Raw genomic sequence first — 467 nt, 5'->3', positions numbered from 1 at the left:
TGAAAAAGAAAAAACATTAAAATTCCCCGGAACCCCTAAGAAAAATTAATTTCTCCCCCTTCCTTTTTTTCCTTACTTTATTACTTTTTTAAATTTTTCTTTTTCCCTTACAAATAAAAAGAAAGGGGAGAAGAAAAAAAACAAAAATTGTGTTTTTCCCATCTTCATTTTTTTTAGTTTTGGGCCCCTTTCTGAAGTAAAATAAAATTTAATTTTTTTTTTTAAACTTAATCTGCCTTTTTCAAATCCGCTGTGGGGCAATGAGGGGGGGGGGGGGTTGAGGGGTTATGTATGCTTTTGTGTGTTTTGTAGGGTTTTTAAATTGGGGTTTAAGTATGCGTTTTATGTAGGGTATTTTGCGTGAAAATGTAGGGTTGTAAGAAATGTTGGGGGATGTATGTATGCGTGTTTTAATTTGGGGGTTGTATTAGTATGCGGGGTATGTATGTAGGGTTGTATGTTAATGT

Source organism: Penaeus chinensis, chromosome 10 (assembly GCF_019202785.1).
Source record: "Penaeus chinensis breed Huanghai No. 1 chromosome 10, ASM1920278v2, whole genome shotgun sequence".
NCBI classification, from domain to species: Eukaryota; Metazoa; Arthropoda; class Malacostraca; order Decapoda; family Penaeidae; genus Penaeus; species Penaeus chinensis.
Note: the sequence above shows the minus strand (reverse complement) of the source record.